Source organism: Miscanthus floridulus, chromosome 8 (assembly GCF_019320115.1).
Source record: "Miscanthus floridulus cultivar M001 chromosome 8, ASM1932011v1, whole genome shotgun sequence".
Taxonomy (NCBI): Eukaryota; Viridiplantae; Streptophyta; class Magnoliopsida; order Poales; family Poaceae; genus Miscanthus; species Miscanthus floridulus.
This window is the reverse complement of record NC_089587.1, coordinates 20,010,517-20,030,112: the sequence shown is the minus strand read 5'-3', so window position 1 is coordinate 20,030,112 and position 19,596 is coordinate 20,010,517. Positions and strand designations below refer to the sequence as shown.

General features: G+C 41.4%; 1 non-coding gene and 1 pseudogene across 1 annotated transcript; one reads left to right on the top strand and one right to left on the bottom strand.

The window, feature by feature from the left end:
• Positions 1 to 14,634: 14,634 nt before the first annotated feature.
• LOC136478561 (U1 spliceosomal RNA) lies at positions 14,635 to 14,797 on the bottom strand. Its single transcript, XR_010764285.1, has one exon. It is a non-coding gene; the product is annotated as a U1 spliceosomal RNA (small nuclear RNA).
• A 745-nt stretch (positions 14,798 to 15,542) lies between these two features.
• LOC136471287 (uncharacterized) lies at positions 15,543 to 19,596 on the top strand (annotated as a pseudogene).

Genomic DNA, 19,596 nt, shown 5'->3' with positions numbered 1-19,596 from the left:
ATACCTGTTGAGAGGCGCCCACTGATTACACCCGAGGGCGATAAGTAACTTCATATGTTCTTCATTTGATATGTTGAAAAATCATAATAACAACTAATAACTATTGTGGATCACTTGTGCAGGAACTGGGTGCTTGTGGACCAGGCGGCCCCGGCACGTAATGTGAATGGCATCCTGGGACTTCTATGTAAGGAACACTTCCCTGGCCTGGTTAAGAAAGGAGATCAGGATTGGGAGCCGGCCTGGACGTTCAACCACTATGCCCTTGTGCAGGATGCTCCAGATCATAATGGCATCCACTGTAGAAACAAGGCAGATTGGGTAATTAGGGAGTTGTGGGTAAGTCTTTCTTGCACTACATTCCTCAATTCCTCGTATTCATTGACATTCTTGAAATAAAATAATGGATACCTCGTGTCTTTATGCAGGACTTCTTTAGAATCCAAGAGAGATAGGAGGAAAGTGCGTATCAGGTGGCTTACGCTTCCTGTAAAAGGCATGTCACGGACTTGCACTACGAGTCCCGCATCCTGAAAGGACCTAGGATGTCGCCTAGAGGGGGGGTGAATAGGCGTTTCTGAAAAATCAACACCTTTAAAAGCAGAAACGATTAGTAATAGGAGTTTCCAAAATGGAAACTCCAAATCAGAGTAATACAACCCCTCACAAGTTAGCCACAAAGTGTATAAAAGATACTAGATAAACTTAGGGAGCCAAACAGCGGCAACCAAAGAGTTGAATCAAAAATGCACTAGTCAGTTAATGTCGGAAGTCCCGACAGTTTGGGTCAGAAGTTTCGACGTGTCAGAAGTCCCGACGTTTGGGTCAGAACTTCTGACATGTCAGAAGTCCCAACAGTTTGGGTCAGAACTTCCAACGCAAACTGTCAGCACTTCCGACCCCTACGGGAAATGAACTACAAGTGCTAAAATGAACTTTGTGATGCCAATAACTTACAAACCCACTTCCTAGTGGTAAGATAAGGTGTTGGGTCACTCTCTTGACATTGATAAGCCACCACTCCGTAGATCGAGTCCCAAACCCTAAGAAATAGCTAGAGAGAGGGAGACAACCAAATACAAGTAATTTCGAGCAAATCACAACAACAACAAGCACGCGGGAGACAAGAATTTATCCCGAGGTTCGGCAGCCCCACAAAGGAGCTCCTACGTCCTCGTTGTTGAGGTGACCACTTAGGTCAGAGTCTCTTCCACCTCCTTGCCTCACTCAAGGATACCACAAAGGTCACTTGAGTTTCTTCACTAGAAATCAAGGGTAATACAAACTTCCCAAGGCTCTTCCATAAGATGGAAGCTCTTGGGCAACGTCTAGCCGGCTAGGGGAAAATCCCCAAGAGTAACAAATGCAAATCAAACCGGCTTGACAAAGAAATCAAGTGCTCAAGCTTGCTCAAAGTGTTTTTCTCACTCAATCCACTCTCCAATCACTCAAACCCTTTAGGAATTGAAGTTGGAGGCAAAGGAGAGAAGAGTGGCAAGCCTAGAATGCTTGGGGGCTGTTTTGGCCGAGTGTTTGTTGCAATGAAATGAGTGGGCTTCGGTTAGAATGGAGGAGACGGGTATATATACTCCAAGGCAAAATCTAACCGTTCAGATCTACGTCGGGAGTTCCGACGCAGATCTCGGGACTTCTGACGTATGAAGAAAACACTATTCATGCGAGGTCAAAGTGCACTCGAGACAGCCAACATCGGGACTTCCGATGAACGTCGAGATTTCCGACGGTCGGAACTTCCGACGAACGTCGGGACTTCCGATGGGCACAGTCAGCAGGTCAGTAGAACCATCGATGCCGGGACTTCCGGCTTGGGTCGGGACTTCCGACTGTCGGGAGTTCCGACTCACGTCAGGACTTTCGACGTCCACAGTCGCCACGCAGGCTATGACTGGGAGTCAGCACTTCCGGCAAGAGTCATGACTTCCGACTGTCGGGAGTTCCGGCTTACGTCGGGACTTCCGACACCGACAGTCACAGAAAATTATTCTTTGTGCTCGTGAAGTGCTAGAGTGTCTCTCTTTTGATTTTATTATTATGCTTGAGCACTCTATCTTCCTCAGACCACCTAAACTTGCATCCCTCTTAATAGTACGGCATACCGATTAACTCAAGATCAAAAGAAAAACGAAATTAAACCTTTTGAGTTGATCTTCTTTAAAATTGATACCGTGTCTTTCAATCTTCATCAAGTGAGGGTGCCAACATATCAATATTGATCTTGTCACTTGAGCATAGCCATCTTGAGCACGTGACTTGATTCCATTCATCAAATATGAATAACTCCAAATGCATCAAGTCGCTTCCATCAAACACTCCAATAGTGATTTGATCCTCCACAAAAACGTGGCCATCATAGCTTGATTAGTACCTCAACTAAATGCAAGTACTTCCTTCTTCACCCTAGCTAGGTTCTTCGACCGCCAAGCCGTCGCTTGCCCTTCACCCTTGCTTAGTACCTCGAAGCCTTTCCTTGCTATCTTCACCATCTCAAGCCATTAAGTCACATCTTGTGTTGAATCATTCATTCATATGTATTATTATCTTTTTCATTTCAATTTAGCAAGCTTCAAATATGAGACCAATCCATATGCAATCCCTTATGTCTCATTAATTAATTCTTACAAGCTTACTTTCACATAGAACATGGAAATCCCACAATAAATAAGCCTTTGCATGAATTCTATTTGCATTGTTGTCTTGTGCTTGAACTAGATTGTTTATACAATAACACATCATTTTGGCTTTCATTAAGTACCTGTGAGATAACCTATTACCTGTCCACACTTAGCAAACAGGTTAGTTCTTTAATCACGTTGTCATTCAATCATCCAAAACCCACTAAAGGGCTAGATGCACTTTCAATCTCCCCCTTTTTGGTGATTGATGACAACTTGATTAAAGCTTACAAAATGATATAAACATTTAAACTTTTGGGTTCAATGATTTATGAGAGGCTCCCCCTTAATATGTGCTTATGATTAGAATTCACAAAATGACCTCAAATGTCAATTGCACATACTAAAACATATAGGAGACTCCCCCTAAATCATTGCATCCGTGGGGTGCATGTGTGTGACAAAGTTAAACCATGATGCATATGACAAGATATATCACACAAGAATAAATATAAAGGCATCACATCAAATATTTTCATTCTAGCATGCATAGTCCTTATGAAAATAAATATAACACATGTAATTCACACATAGCACTCATTACACATTTTCTCAAGTCCAGAAACCACCGATATATAAAAAATATCATATCTCAACAGATACATAGATAAAGCATAAGTGAGTCTCATCTCTCACATGATACAATCTATCTCAAATCCAAGATACATCAATGAAGCTCAAAAACAAGAAACGACAGCCTGCAGTACATATCTTCAGGTACAAAGATAAGCAAATGAAACTATCCTAAAGCTTTAATCAGTCTCTCTCCCCCTTTGTCATCTATCACCACAAAGGTCCAACTAATGACATACTAAGGACAAAGGGGCTACAAGCTATCACACAAAGCACAAAGGGTGCTTAAGGTTCAAACTTTGTACTAATCTCTCCCCTTTGTATTAAACTCTCCCCCTTTGTCATCTTAAAGAGGTTGTACTTGTCACTTGTTTGCAATTCAAAATAGATCAAGTACATTGGTTTACTAGCTCATGAACAAACTCATACACTAACCACTAGATTATATAATCATTCAAGCAATAGTGGTAGTCTATGAATCTAAAAATTTTCATTTGTAATGCATGATCCTATAAGCATGTACTATATGCACTAACCGCATACTAGTAAGGGATGAAAAATGATCATGCACAATACAATGATACCTTTGCTATATTGGAGAGGAAGATAGTCATATAGATTTCAATTCATTTCTCTAATAGCACCATGAAGTCCAATTATAAGCTTGGTGAAGACCAATAGATACCAATTCTTTGAATTCCTATTCTTCACCCATATGAATTGAGAATCACTAATGATCAAGTGCACTCTTCTTGTTGTGGTTGGCTTGCTTCTTCTTTGATCATTGCTTGCTTGAGAGAACTAAAAGATGCACCACTTGTAATACCACTTGAAATTTCATGATACCACTTGAAATTTCATGACTTGTTCTCTTTTGGGTGTTGCTTGCTTTCTAGACCAATCTCTTGATTTTCTTCAACCAAGTACCTCAAATGTCCCTTTAGATTACCACTTCAATTTTAGCCATCCAAGCCTAGAGCGAAGTGACCTCTGTCCAAAGAACCATCCTTGATACTCACTTGAAATAACTTGAAAGGAAACCACTTGATCCACTTGAAAGATTTTGTTTGATTGATCCATATTGTTGGACTTAATTTGATGAATAACTTTGAATCCTTCTTTAAGTCCTTTTCTTTCTACTTGTTTAAGTCCTTTTGTTTCTATCAAAAGATCTCCAATTATCACTAGAACTTAAACTTCATCTTCATCTTGATCTTGGTCTTGATCTCTAGCTTGAGTACCAAATGTGTACCAGATACACTCTTCAAACAAATTGTCTTGTACTCATCATTTGTCATGCTTCTATCTCAAACCAAAACCAAAACATAGGTACCTCAATCACTTATAGATATGATTCTAATTTGAGGACCTTTGAATCTAAGTGACTTTTGATCAATCCAATAATTGTCACTTTCCTGGCAGATTCTGTACTCTTCAAAGAATAAATCATATCTCCCAAAGTACATATCCTAAAAACCACAAAATTTGGTGAAGATGTGACACACTAAGCCTTCTAGTAGCTGTAAAAATTTTAGCTTCTTTTGACTTCTATATTGCTACCAGATTTCATATCTTTCCACACTGCTACATGCTGAAAACTGCTGCACTATAGCTGACAAGATCTACTCCAAATCCGAAGTATCACTTATCCAAATCTCATGAAAATTTGCACAGCAACTAATACCATAAGTGTAGAGCATGCAGACCAAATTTCAAGCCAATACAAATAGATTTGGTTGCTCAAACATGTCTATGATCACTGCTAGCCTCAGATTTTCAATATTGGACAGATTTCAATAATTGAGCTATTTTTCTCCAAATTGAACCAAACTTGAAATCAACTTGTTTGAATACTCTCACAAGACATATGTCCATTCAAACCACTTACTAGAAGAAATCTTATGAACATATCCAATCAAACCAACTTCAAACTTGATTACTTAAGCATTTAATCCATTCAAACATCTCATAGCAAGCAACATATGCATATATATCCAATTCAATTAACTCATATGCACCCAAATAAACTTTGATCAACAAGAGATATACCTTGATAGCTTATGATCATCTTTGCAAGCTTCAACTCCACTTATTTGCAGGCATTCAAATATATCAATAAATTCCCACAACTTGAATATGACACTTGTATGTTGATAGCATATGGACTTCACTCAATTTTGACTTGGCATTGGGATAGAATTGCACTAGGCTTCAATACTTGACTCAACATAAGATGAACAATAATAATTCCATTAAATCAAGTCTCCAATGCCATGGTACCTACAAACGATCATCCACTTTTCGATGGTACCCCAAACTAGTTTGGGTCCTCTCATGTTAGATGCAACATACTTAGGCATAGCCTTAGTATGAATAGCGGAATTTTTGCAATACTAACCAATAAGGTACAATAACAAACCTTCCTAGGCATAATATTTGCATCAATTGAAATAGGCTTAGGATTCTCACTTAGGGGACATGAATTAGCCAAGAATTGATTTTCTCTTTTTCGAATATTTGGCAAATTTATGATTTTCAAAAACTTGAGAGAGATTTTAGACGGACATAGGGATTTTTATGGACTTGAGAGAACCATGTCACATGTGATTAGGCAAATAATCAACCAAGGGTAGCAATAATCACAATATGACATGACTAGGTCACAAAGACCCAAAAAACACATGATTTTCAAAAACCACACCACCTACACATGCTAGTTAGGGATTTTGAAAAACATCTATCCTATATCACACTAATGCACACACTAGCATATAAAGGGCCTTAGATGCACTTACAATGCATGTATGTAAATACATACCTTTGCCTTGAGCCCACAATATCACCACTGAGATAATACATGGCATGACAACATCATGTTGACCTCACTTGTCAAATAATCATACCATATATGAAATCAATTTTCATCCAAAGGACTACAAATAATGCTAGATAAATCTGTTAGTCCACAATGGTGCAAAATAGAAACTGAGCTCCCCCTAAATAAGTACCACAAGTAATTTGAATGACTTTCAACAAGCACTTTATTCTTTTAAGAATTTGGGAGTCAATTTTCTATTTTGACCCACACAAAGTAGTTTGCCATATTTAAATTTCGTTGAGACATACTCACAACCCACTTAGGTTTGATAGATCACAAGCTTCTGAGCAAATTAAGGATATATGAAATCATATGGATCAAACCTCAATTGCATCCCAATTAGTGCTCTGGTTCCTGCCATACCAGACACGTCCTGTAGACATACCGGACACGTCCGGCATGTGAAGAACATAAACACTTTTCCTTTCTGTCCCTGGCCATACCGGACACGTCCGGTAGGTGCAGGACAGAAACAATTGAAGCGCTGCTTGTAATTCTTCGTTTTAGCTCTAGTACTTCTTGTATGCCTGCATCTGAACAAATGCATTGCTCTACTAGAGAGCCATTAAAAGCATCACATGGCAAACATGATAATTATTAAATGAAACTAATTAGTCACTTCCGATTATTTCACAAATATGCTTATTTGTGAGCCATTGAGCACTAAACACAAAGTGGCTATCCTATAAGGTTTTTAGGTACTTGTTACCAATGGTAGAGATGAAGTAAACGATATGGTCATTGATTTATCTTCGGGTCAACCATATATGAGATTATGATAAGAATTGATTGATAGATTGAGTGAATATTTTCAATTTGCTTGCTCAACCACCCCGAAGCTTTCATCTCACCACCAAGTACCTACATTATCAACCTAAGCACATTTTGGTACCCAACTCTTGTTGGGTCCTTTTGGGTTAGTCAACAAGTGCTTAGGCACCCAAATGGCCTTAGTACTAGTTTGTGGTGAACACATCACCTTGCTAGTGCTAATTCTATTTGTGGTCTTCCTAAGCATATTATCATAAACAAATGTGTTCGGCTTAGGGATGTTACCATTTGGGCAATCATAGCTTAGATGCCCCTTTCTTCCACAAGCATAGCATATGCGACCTTTGTTTGCTCTATGCTTGTTTTGCTTGTATGGACATCCATCAACCTTGTGGCCCATCTCATTGCAACCATAGCATCTTCTTGTTGCAACTTGGGCTTCCTTTCTTGCCTCCTTGTACATTAGGCATTTCTTGATTGGATGCCCCAACTTCTTGCACATGAGATAAGTGCTTTGTCCATCACTTTTCCTTTGGTTGGCCAACTTGTTTGAGGCCGTTTGATCGGCCACTTCACACTTGTCGGCCCAACTCTTGTGTGGACATATGGTAATCTCATGTCCATTCACTCCACAACCATAGCATAGTCTTTTTCCATGTTTCTTGCTCTTGGTTGTGTTGGCCTTGCTTGAAATGTGATTCTTTTGTTGGGATTTGGAGGAAGCAAGGTTTGAACCCTTCTCAAGCTTCTTCACCATGTTAACACGGTTATCTTGAGAAGGTTGTGCTCTCTCCTTACCCTTCAATCGAATCACATCATTTTTTAGCCTTTCCACTTCTTCCTTAAGCTCTACATTTTCTATAAATTTTTGCTCAATCGAAGATTGGCTTGCTTGAGAAGCACACTCATTAGCACAAGAAATATTCAATTGAGATTGTGTACAAGTGAGTGTGTGAGTAGGAGGTTGAGATGATTTTACCGTTGTAATCACAACCTCATGAGCCACCTCAAGCATGATGCTTGATTCTACTAATTCTTCATGAGAGCACTTGAGATGAACATAGTTTGCTTGTAGCACATTATATTTGCTTGAGAGTTCATCTAATTTTGCCTTGAGCTCAAAGTTTTCCTTCTCTAGTTGTGAAACACTAGAAGAGGAGTTAGTAACTAAAGTATGCTCAATTGATAATTTTTCATACCTCTCATTTATGGCCTTTAGCTCTTGCAATTTGGAGATGAGAAACTTTTCTTGATTTTGAAGTGATTGCTCTTGTTTCTCATTCTCTTCCTCTAGCTCATCATTCTTCTCAACTAGCTTCATGAGAATGAGCTTGTCTTTGTTGCTTAGATGATCAAGAGTGTAGCTATCTTCAATTTCAATATCACTCTCTTCTTGATCATCTACTCGTGCTATCTCCTTGGCTTGATCTTTCTTGCTAGCCTTCTTCTTGCTTTTCTTGGCCATCAGACACAAGTGATGAGTATCATGAGATACTGAGGTTGACTCATCACTTGGCCGCCACCGGGCTTGAGCCTCATCATCACAGACTGTCTGCTGTCCGACTACCTCGGCCATACCGAACGCGTCTGGTAGGGATACCGGACACGTCCGGCATGCGCTTGCAGACAGCGTAGTCACCTCGGCTTGCACCTCTTGCTCTGGCTCGGCGCTCTTGAGATCTTGTGAGGCTTCTTCGCTGCATGAAGACATAATGGACATATTTTCCATTGACTTAACCTCAAGTGCATCATCGCATTTGGATTTTCCATATAACTCAATGAGTTTGGTCCAAATGAGATGAGCACTCTCCGGAGGTGGTTGTCCATTGAATATTGCCTCATCTTGAACCTCTGCACTCAATGGACTCAAAATGATATTAATAGCTTGAGCATTTAGTTGCATGCATATCTCTTCCTCTTTTGATAAATTCTTATAGTTGCTCCAATCAACTATAGGAAGAGGTATGCTTGCAAACACAATATGCTCAACAAGAGGACTAATATCTCTAAAAGCATTGAGTACATGAATTGACCAAGGTAGAAAGTTTGAACCATCATTTTGGAGAAGCATCGGCTCCAACTTGATAGGCGTCGACATCCTTTTCTCATGGCGGTGAAGCTTTAGGTGAGAACCTCGCTCTGATACCAATTGAAAGGACCTAGGATGTCGCCTAGAGGGGGGGTGAATAGGTATTTCTGAAAAATCAACACCTTTAAAAGCGGAAACGATTAGTAATAGGAGTTTCCAAAATGGAAACTCCAAATCAGAGTAATACAACCCCTCACAAGTTAGCCACAAAGTGTATAAAAGATACAAGATAAACTTAGGGAGCCAAACAGCGGCAACCAAAGAGTTGAATCAAAAATGCACTAGTCAGTTAATGTCGGAAGTCCCGACAGTTTGGGTCAGAAGTTCCGACGTGTCAGAAGTCCCAACGTTTGGGTCAGAACTTCCGACGTGTCAGAAGTCCCGACAGTTTGGGTCAGAACTTCCAACGCAAACTGTCAGCACTTCTGACCCCTATGGGAAATGAACTACAAGTGCTAAAATGAACTTTGTGATGCCGATAACTTACAAACCCACTTCCTAGTGGTAAGATAAGGTGTTGGGTCACTCTCTTGACATTGATAAGCCACCACTCCGTAGATCGAGTCCCAAACCCTAAGAAATAGCTAGAGAGAGGGAGACAACCAAATACAAGTAATTTCGAGCAAATCACAACAACAACAAGCACGCGGGAGACAAGAATTTATCCCGAGGTTTGGCAGCCCCACAAAGGAGCTCCTACGTCCTCGTTGTTGAGGTGACCACTTAGGTCGGAGTCTCTTCCACCTCCTTGCCTCACTCAAGGATACCACAAAGGTCACTTGAGTTTCTTCACTAGAAATCAAGGGTAATACAAACTTCCCAAGGCTCTTCCACAAGATGGAAGCTCTTGGGCGACGTCTAGCCGGCTAGGGGAAAATCCCCAAGAGTAACAAATGCAAATCAAACCGGCTTGACGAAGAAATCAAGTGCTCAAGCTTGCTCAAAGTGTTTTTCTCACTCAATCCACTCTCCAATCACTGAAACCCTTTAGGAATTGAAGTTGGAGGCAAAGGAGAGAAGAGTGGCGAGCCTAGAATGCTTGGGGGCTGTTTTGGCCGAGTGTTTGTTGCAATGAAATGAGTGGGCTTCGGTTAGAATGGAGGAGACGGGTATATATACTCCAAGGCAAAATCTAACCGTTCAGATCTACGTCGGGAGTTCCGACGCAGATCTCGGGACTTCTGACGTATGAAGAAAACACTGTTCATGCGAGGTCAAAGTGCACTTGAGACAGCCAACATCGGGACTTCCGATGAACGTCGAGATTTCCGACGGTCGGAACTTCCGACGAACGTCGGGACTTCCGATGGGCACAGTCAGCAGGTCAGTAGAACCATCGATGCCGGGACTTCCGGCTTGGGTCGGGACTTCCGACTGTCGGGAGTTCCGACTCACGTCGGGACTTTCGACGTCCACAGTCGCCACGCAGGCTATGACTGGGAGTCAGCACTTCCGGCAAGAGTCATGACTTCCGACTGTCGGGAGTTCCGGCTTACGTCGGGACTTCCGACACCGACAGTCACAGAAAATTATTCTTTGTGCTCGTGAAGTGCTAGAGTGTCTCTCTTTTGATTTTATTATTATGCTTGAGCACTCTATCTTCCTCAGACCACCTAAACTTGCATCCCTCTTAATAGTACGGCATACCGATTAACTCAAGATCAAAAGAAAAACGAAATTAAACCTTTTGAGTTGATCTTCTTTAAAATTGATACCGTGTCTTTCAATCGAGGGTGCCAACATATCAATATTGATCTTGTCACTTGAGCATAGCCATCTTGAGCACGTGACTTGATTCCATTCATCAAATATGAATAACTCCAAATGCATCAAGTCGCTTCCATCAAACACTCCAATAGTGATTTGATCCTCCACAAAAATGTGGCCATCATAGCTTGATTAGTACCTCAACTAAATGCAAGTACTTCCTTCTTCACCCTAGCTAGGTTCTTCGACCGCCAAGCCGTCGCTTGCCCTTCACCCTTGCTTAGTACCTCGAAGCCTTTCCTTGCTATCTTCACCATCTCAAGCCATTAAGTCACATCTTGTGTTGAATCATTCATTCATATGTATTATTATCTTTTTCATTTCAATTTAGCAAGCTTCAAATATGAGACCAATCCATATGCAATCCCTTATGTCTCATTAATTAATTCTTACAAGCTTGCTTTCACATAGAACATGGAAATCCCACAATAAATAAGCCTTTGCATGAATTCTATTTGCATTGTTGTCTTGTGCTTGAACTAGATTGTTTACACAATAACACATCATTTTGGCTTTCATTAAGTACCTGTGAGATAACCTATTACCTGTCCACACTTAGCAAATAGGTTAGTTCTTTAATCACGTTGTCATTCAATCATCCAAAACTCACTAAAGGGCTAGATGCACTTTCACATCCAGGCCCACATAGACTACAATGCCAAGTTCCTACCCAGGCGTGTCAACAAAGAGGAGGCAAGACAGATGATGCTGACAAGGGAGCAGTACATATAGGTAAATACAAAACATGAATATTCATTTCTTTTGAGATTAAGTATGCCTAATTTGATCTTCTGATATGTCGTCTACTTGATGTCCTATAGGCGATTCCAAGCTGGTGCGCCACCCACCCCAATTGCTGGGAATATATTGTGGACACCTGGTTGGACGGGGACTGGCAGAAGAAGCACGAGGAGGCCCACGACAGGCGTTTGCAGATGCCAGGTGTACCTCACCATCAGGGCAGCTGCAGCCTCAGCAAATATGCAAAGGCATATGTAAGTCTCCGTCATTGCTCTAATCTTGCCGCGCTCAATTCTGCATCATTTTTAACCACATGTTGTTGTCTTTCACATAGTCGGATGCACACAGTGGCCAGCCAGTTGGTCAACTCAAGGCATATGCTCTGGCTCACATGGGCAAGGTGACGGCCGACATCGAGTACGACCCAGATGCCCCAGTTCAGGCGTACACCAACTCCAGCATCCACACCCGCCTCTCTTCGTACACGGAGGCGGCAAGGTCAGTCCATGGGCTGGGCTACGATCCGAGAACCAAGGAGCGCCTTGATCCTCAACTCATGATGAGGGTGGGGCAAGGCAAGAAGCATGGACGGTTCTGGATTGGCGATGGTGTCCTCGACATGGCCTCTACTCCTCCTCTCCACCAGCTCCGAGCATTGAGCACGAGCTCAAGCGTGCCCATACGCCAACGGCTGATCGCGGTGTCGGCACTCTAGGTAAGCATTCCTGTTTCATTCGTTGTTCTTTGACTTTTACATACCTTACCTATGCATTATTGAAACATTAGGGTCAAATGCTGCAGGCCCAGGTGCAGGAACTACAGGTCGAGCAGGAGGTCGAGCGGCAAAGGCTACAGGCTTTGGAGGCCCAGCGGAAGCAAGATCAGCGGCAGATGGCCAAGATGATCAAGTTCATGCAGCAAATTGACCAGCAACAAGGTTGGGTGATCCCACAGACGCTGCTTGCTCTAGATCCACCTCCACAACGTCCTGATTCTACCCCGATGAGTATAAGTACGAAGTTTTACTTTCTATGCTAAAACTTAGAGAAACCTAGTGGTGGTGGTGGTGGTGTGGTGGTCATGGTGGTGTGGTGGTCATGGTGGTGGTGGTGGTGGTGGTCATAGTGTTGTGGTGCTCATGGTGGTGGTGGTGGTGTGGTGGCGGTGGTGGTCATGATGGTGATGTGGTGATGGTGGTGTGGTGGTGAAGTGTTGGTGATGGCGGTGATGTGGTGGTGGTGGTGGTAGTGACGGATATTTATCTTGCATATTTATCTATTCTCTTGTCGCTCACGTGCAATCTCTTCTATTTTGTGCAGCATCAATCGGGGGCGGCGTCGAACCACCTCGGAGGGTCGCTGGGATCGCACTTTGGGCCATCCCAACCCGGATCGTCGCCGTGAGCTTCAAATGGCATCCGTTGTGATATAATGCACTTGTGAACTTTGTGAACTATGCTTGTATGTTTGGACTTTGGACTTGGAAGTCGAGATTGTGATACTTGTATGCTATGTTTGTGTTTGTGGTGGATTGTGATATACATTTGTATATATTTGTGTGATATATAGTTGTGTTATATATATATATATATATATATATATATATATATATATATATATATATATATATATATATATATATATATATATATATATATATATGATGTATATCTTGTTTGCAACGATGGAAGACTAAAAACAAAACAAAAAATTGAATTTTTTCACTTCTTTGCCGAGTGTCATGACCATGACACTCGGCAAAGCTGAGAATCTGGGGCACTGAGCTTCCCAGCTTGCCGAGTGCCATGGTCAAGGCACTCGGCAAAGAAAATTAAAAAAAAACAAACTGCTTTGCCGAGTGCCTACCTACAACATTCGGCAAAGAAAATAAAAAAAAAAGAAAACAAGCTTTGCCGAGTGCCAGATGCAGGCACTCGGCAAAGCATTTTATTAAAAAAAATAAAAAACACATTTTTTTGCCGAGTGCCGACGCGTGGCACTCGGCAAAGGGGCCGTCACTGTGATCTGGCCATCACGGCGGCTTTTCTTTGCCGAGTGCCGTCGTGGCATTCGGGAAATCCTTTGCCGAGTGCACGACATGCGGCACTCGGCAAAGAAGCCTTTACTGTGAACGGATATGCCGACAGCTTTTTACCGAGTGCAAAACCTTCTTTACCAAGTATAATTGCACTCGGCAAAGCACGCGTCTACTGTAGTGAGACGAGGAAAGCAGAGGGGTGCGAGCGGTCCCATGTAGAGTCGGGCGGTGCAGGTCCCCGTGTTGAGTGTATGAAACGGAGTGCAGACGCGTACGTCCGCCCGGTCGCCGGCACTACCGAAGTAAGTATCATCAGCTGCCCTGCCCATCATTATTTGTCTTGCGACCACTAGTACCTATATATATACCCGCCTACGGAGCAATAACACAGTGAATGAATACTGGAAGTACGTTGAGAAAGATGCTGCTCATGAGTCATGAGTGTAGATTATTCCAGCAGGTTTACATTGGGTTCACAAAGGCTTCAAATAGTGGAGAAGGTCTCATTGATGAATGCCACGGATAAAACCCTGCACAGAACGACGACTACGCAAACTTGAAGCTTAACTAGAATCTCTCAACTCTCAAGTTGAAGCAAAAAACTTTTAGTTGTGAAATCTTTGTTACGATGGATGTCTTTACTTGTTGCTGCCGTAACAAGCTACATTTAACTCTCTTTATTTTTGCATTTATCGGTTGGCCAATCTAGAAAACCAAGAACAAAACAAGATGGCCATTGAAAAGTCCTTCCAATCGACAACGGCGACTCACCCTAGTCGACCTATATTATATTTATTTTATATTAAGAAAAAATTGGTTGTATTTCTCAAATATTTAGGTTAATAATTACTTGCCCTAGTCGATCCATGGAATTATATATTATATTAAGAAAAAAAGTTGATTTTACTTCTCAAATATTTAGATTAATAATTGGTAGGGGCCGCCCGAACGCTTACCCCTCTTTCACAAATTAGGACCCATAGAATTATATGTTATATTAAGAAAAAATGGTTGTATTTCTCAAATATTTCAATTAAAAAATTGGTTGTATTTCTTAAATATTTAATATTTATATTAATAATTGGTAGGGGTCACGCGTACGCGTACCCCTCTTTCACAAATTATGACGTCCACTCTTCGTTAGGACTTAGGAGAGTGTAGGCAAGCGCTCTTTTCCGAGTGCAATGGAAGACGCTAACCTAGGCCATAACCCTTTTTATCAACTATAGACCCTGTCCATATAAGTATGTATCAAGGTTGCGCTTGGGGCTCATTTTGCAGCTGCTCCTAGGTGCAAGCATGCTTAGAGCATATCCAAGAGTACCCAATATTTTCTTCAAAAAAACACGGCGTTTTATAACTTATAAAAAATATTGGAAGGAATAAAGAAGGCCATCTCCGAGAGTTTCTAATAATCCACTCCTAAAATATAGAAGACAATTTTATATCAGGAATCATATACTATTTCTAAATTATCCTAACCACTTTTATATATTTTTTCTCTCTTGTACATTTACGTCATGAACCTTTTTCTACTCTTTATTCTTTCCACGTCATTTCACCTTTAAATTGGCCGACAAACATGCGTGGGAGAGAGAAGATACACGTAACTCGAAAGCGCATAACTTTACGCGGAACGGAGTGACTTTTCCCAATCCCAAGTTCTAAAAAATTAGGAAGATGTATTAGGAGTTGATTGAGAGGGTTTTTTCTCATCTTACTAAAAAAAAACAAGGAATAGGAAGGGACATATGCTTCTCAGAGTACCGATATGGTATTAAACCGATCGATGTTAATCTGTGTTTTTTTTAGCAGATAATCTGTGTTCTTGCTCGCGTGTTGCTAAGGTCCCGCTGTTGTTAGCCCGTTGGGCTCGGCACCAGGCCCATGGCCTTCGGTTGTACGTAAACCAGGCCCAAACGAGAATAGTGCCCAAGCCGCCAACTCTTGCGAGAATGAAGTACTGAACATCCTCCAGGAAAAGAATAACTACTCTGAGCTGACTGAACTTGGCCTGAGGGAGAGGATAAAGAGGACGCCCCGAAATGCCACTCCTGCTCCCACCAGCGGCGTGCACCACCGTAGCGACCGCGCCGGCGCCGGTGCTGGCGTCGCTCGCGTTCTCGCGGCCCCGGCCGTCACGGGCGCGTTGGTCCAGCCTCTCTTTCGCGTTCCCCCGCCTGAGGAAATACGGGCGCCGCCACCGCGAGCCCGTGGCCGCCCCCAGCCTCGATGACGATGACGAGGAGGAGGAGACGGGAGCAGGGGAGTGGGAGTCCGACGACGGCGAGGAAGAGATGGAGGTAGACGAGGAGGAGTTTCTGGCGACGCGGCTCAAGCCTTCTGGATTTGGTGAGGGCAAAACATATTCCACTGACATTGAGGAGCAGCTTCTCCGGGAGATGGGCTTCGGCGGGGGCGGGGCGCGGCGTCGAGGAGAGGCGGCCCCGGCCAATCGCCGCTCCGGGGATAGTTCCACCAATGTAACGGCCGCAGGTTGGCTCTCTCTGCTCTCCTCTCCCCTATATACTAGTATTACGTTCTCTTTTCTTTCTTTCTTTGAGCACATGAGACTTGCCAGGGGTAATAGCGAAATTAAAAAAAATCAAGAAGAAGATCCGCCGTATGTGATTCCATTTATATTAGAAACTAAAAATGTAACCCAACAACATCATGCAATGTGGCGACATTTATAAAGCACTAAAGAATGTCAGCGAAATTTGATAATGTCGTCAATAACAAGCATGAATGTAGTCACATTCACATCGTCATAATCTACGTTCCTTATGGAAAGTAACATTTCGAATAAATTCGGTCAAAGTTAAAGAAAATTGACTTTGTATTGTGTGTGTGCGCACGCTCATTTGGTGATCCACCATTGGAAAGCAAATGTAATGTGTGATATATTTCTCAATTAACCATGGTTGTGTTTCCTGTTTTTACTTCCCCCGTGCAAATAAAGATCTGCGTTCTACAACTAAATGTGTCCTTGCCATTCCATTGTCAGAATCTTGAACATCTCCAAAATATGATAAATTGTGAATTATTGAACTACTTGTCCGGAAATGTATGGCCGTAATATGCCACGTACCCAGAACTTGATAGAAAGGATAGGTAGTATGAACAAGTATATAAATAAATTGTGAATGATAGAACTACTCATTTGAAGCTGGCAGTACTGGTAAACGGTAAAGAAATGAAATTGTGTACATATAATAATCATTTCCCAAGGACAAATACACAGTTGAACTAAATAAGCTGAATATGAGTTAGATAAAGCAATTGCCCTATACCATGCATGAAACAGCTTAAAAAGTTGTGAGAAAACAACGAGCTTATAGTCCCTTTTTTTGTTCCTTCCAAGTTCTAAAACTAGACAAAATTGATGCCACATGTTCTTCCGCCATATAAACATGGTCTTGACAAGGTTTTCTTCCATCCCAAATCCAGCTCCTAATGTAATGACAGAAACAGAAAGTCTGCATGAAAGATTAAGCCTCAGTAATTTGTGGTTGATGTCAATTTACTTTCTTTCAGCAGAAGAATATATATGGATAGATGTTTTTCCTATTATTGTTATTTGTGCATAGCCATGATTTTGTAGAGAGCTGAACTGCCTCAGCATTACCTTTTGCAGATCATTTGAAATTGACATCACTTTATTCAGCTACCACTATAAGTCTATAAGTGTTGAAGGAGCTATTGTTGGGCATAAAACTTTGTTCTTTTGATTCATTCTCTATGCTTCATAACAGATGCCAGTGACGATGGTGTTCAAGTTCGAGTCTGGAACCTCCCAAAAAAGAAAAACATACACAAGGATCTGAAGCAAGCTTTTAAAGGGTTCCGTGGCCTTTTATCTATAGATCCAGCAGTTTCCGCAAATAAGAAAACTCGTGATCCTATCTGTAAGGGTTTCGCATATCTCAAACTAGAGTCTGCGGAAGCTGCAACAAGGTAATTTATTCTTGTTAAACACTTGAGTTTGTTTGCAGCATCCTTTGTTCTTCACCATTTGTGTAGCATATATAAACTGCCACTTGGTTATTCTTTTTTCAGGGCAATTCCATGTGATTATTCCTTACTTTATTGCTTTGCACCTAAACAAATCCAAAGAACAGTGCTGTTAGTTCATTGCTGAAATGTCTTAAGTATAGTGTTTTGTTGACAACCAAATCCCTTGTGGGGTTTTCATCACATCAGTGGATAAATTCAGCCGAATATAACCTTCATCTGATATTGCTCAAATTACACCCTTCATTGCTTCTCTTCATTTTGTTTACATCTGTGTCATACGACTCATACCTGGCTTCTTGAAATCGTCCATTGATATTCAAATTGCTAGCTTTAGCAAGCATGAGAAGCACTACTTATTCTACTAGGTACTACAAAGTACTCATACCAGTGTCTATTATATTGAAATTTTTGGCATGATTCCATCTGCTAGTCATGTTGCCTAACCATTCATCCACATGTTGAATTCATGGTACCGATGCATGTGAAATGCCAATTTAACTGAAAAATGCCTATGTTATCTTATTAGATCAACTTAAGCACGTTCATCACTCACATTAAGGCCAACTGCCATGGATACTCTGGCGATAATATGAAATGCTAGATTCTTCATGCCCTACTGCCTGGAATTCCATCTACTCAATCCATAGATTTGTAGAGAAACCATTATGTGCTTTGCACCCATTATGCCATTTTATGTAAAAGTTGATTCTGACTTCAGTTCTGTTTCTGCTAAGTCTGCTGTGATGGTACATTGCTTTTAAACATCAACCTCATCACAGTATTCTATGAAACACAGATATCCAGTGCACCTTTCTTCCTCTGTTTTGTGATTCTGTCAGAAGCTGCTGAGCTAGGAACCCAATCTAGCTAAAATTTTCTGTCGCAGGCAAAATATAAACATGGAGTATGCTTGAACCCAATTACATGTTGTTTGGCTCTTTTTTGCTAAATTAACACCAGCGTGCTAATGTTCTTAAGGGATGAAAGGGATACATTGTTTCTCCTTGGACACTTCATTACAAGCTACCATAATGACCGTATTATGCAGAATATGTTCTCAGTGTTAGTGTTTGTAGGAGTATAAATATCAACTATTTGTAAATCTGAAAAGCCTACAGTGCACAGTAGAAGCTATTATTAAAAGTACACTGGCCTTGATGAATCCCCGCGATTGGACCTGTAGCCATAGGCTACTGGAAACAACGCTGAATCGTTCACAAACAGTGAATTGCTTTATCAATTCAGGGGGCAGGGAAGTTTAGTTTCTTTACAGTAGGCAATACATATCCCTACGAGTAATATCCTGCCTTATTCCTAATTATTTAGCCATGTCGATTTGATACCTGAGAGCATTGAAGTCTTCTCTGTCTCTCTCCTCTCAGATGATTTTCCAGGTTATTTTTTCTTATTTTAGCCCTATCATCCATTTTAGATTCAAGACCAGGTCCCTTCCTCATTATGTTCTGTTTACCCATTTGGTATGTCTCACTTAACATAGGTTACATCAATGCTGCATGGTTATGTTACTTGCTGTATGCCTTTCCATTAGAATTGTTGTAAATCTCACTTAGATATGTTTCCGAGAACCATGCGTTAATAATTTGTTATGTGATTATTCTGAACCCTTGTGTACCTCTACTTCTAACCACTGAAAACATATTATACTTTATGTCTGCAGGTTCGTTGAGATATACTCTCATCAAACCGTGTCATTTGGCAAGGTTCAGAAGCCAATCAGTTGCTGTATCGTCGATAAAGGCACCTCTGCTGAGCCTTCAAAAGCATCCAGTAGTCAGGCAACCCCTCAACCAATGTTGAAGCACCAAAAATTGGTAGCGGCAAGTTAAGTAACACACTGTCATCTAGCACAAGTGGTCACGCACACTTCTAGAGGTCGCAAGTTTTCTGAAAAAAGCTTTGATAAGCAGATTGATTAGATAGTCCTCTGTATTCCAAATAACTGCTTTGTATCAAGCAATTTGGTCTCGTTACCATCTATATATATAGGTAATAGTATTGGCATTTGCGCA